Source organism: Cynara cardunculus (assembly GCF_001531365.2).
Source record: "Cynara cardunculus var. scolymus isolate 2C chromosome LG 17, CcrdV1, whole genome shotgun sequence".
In the NCBI taxonomy this organism is placed as follows: domain Eukaryota; kingdom Viridiplantae; phylum Streptophyta; class Magnoliopsida; order Asterales; family Asteraceae; genus Cynara; species Cynara cardunculus.
The window spans coordinates 32,100,997-32,102,582 of NC_037544.1; positions in this window are offsets into that span (position 1 = coordinate 32,100,997).

Genomic DNA, 1,586 nt, shown 5'->3' on the forward strand with positions numbered 1-1,586 from the left:
GTGAAATTGTTTCATATAATACTTTTTTGATGAAGTTGTTTCATATATGGTTGTGAAATTGTTTCATATAATACTTAATGAAACTGTTTCATGTATTTTTCTAAAATTAATGAAACAGTTTCATTAAAATTTCATTAAGTAGTATATGAAATAATTTCATAATCATATATGAAACAACTTCATCAAAAAAAGTATTATATGAAACAATTTCACAAGATTAAACAATTTCATGAAAAAATTTCATAAGATTACGACGGATGAGAGTAGTTTTTACGGTTTTTACAAATTGGAGTGATTTTCATTTGATCGCTCCTCTATATATATATAGGGGCTGGTTCAAATACTAACCAAGATTATCGTGTTAACTTTGTTAACCTATCTTGGTCGTTGATTTGAACATCCAACGGTTGTCATTTATTGAGACTAAAAATTTAATTATTTAATTACCATATTAATAAAAAAAATTAGGTTCACAATGGTTCAGAGGGTAGAATTGTAAAAACTGAATGATCTTAACGTATCCTATTTTGTCAGCCTATTCTGTAACTTCCAATCAATAAAAAAACCGTCAATCTCATCGATCAATATCTTAAATCAGTAACTAAAAATTAGGTTCATAATCTTCATCAAAACAATGGAGGATTTGGAAGGATTACCAGGCGACGACATCCAGATAAGATTGAAACATGTGTGTGAACCTAATGAACAATGTGTGAACCTAATGAACAATTGAAAAATTAGGTTCATAATCTTCATCAAAACAATGTGTGAACCTAATGAACAATTGAAAAATTAGGTTCATAATCTTCATCAAAATAATGTGTAACCCTAATGAACAATTGAAACATGTGTGTGAACCAAATGGACATATTGTGTGAACCAATTGAACATATATGTGCACGAGTGAACACACATGTCGATGTTTGAGTGAACATGTGCGTGAACGGTTTGATCATTTTCTTCACTTTCGGAATTCGAATTCCGAATGTATTCGTAGACGCTTTCAGCTTTTTCATTCTCATTGTCGTCGATCTGTTTTACTCTATGATTATCCTTATTACTCGGACTATAACGGAATCTTTACAAAAGGGACTTTTTTGAAATTTACAATATCAAAACCATTGTAGGAAGAATGAAATGTAAAAATCAGTAAGATGAACAAATGTGAAACTTCATGTCATTATTACATGAAGATCAATTAGTGATATTTTAAGATTTATAACTCCCAATTAAAATAGTAAGGAGTTACATAAAAATAACAAATTACCTAAATACCCTTACACTTAATATGTGAGTTACATTTGAACCTAACTAAAAGATGGAACATGATTGGTTGATGTTGGTTAGCATAGTTAACACAAAATAATGGGTTAGTATTTGAACCAATATCTACTATGTATATATATATATATATATATATATATATATATATATATATTTATATGGACTTGGGATCATGTGAGACCAAAGGTTTTTCGTGAGACCCGTAAGACCGATTATTAACCCTTGGATTAGATCTACAATATGAACATTCATAATTACAAAATTGTCACGCAACTTCTCAATAATCACAAAATTGTCACCGT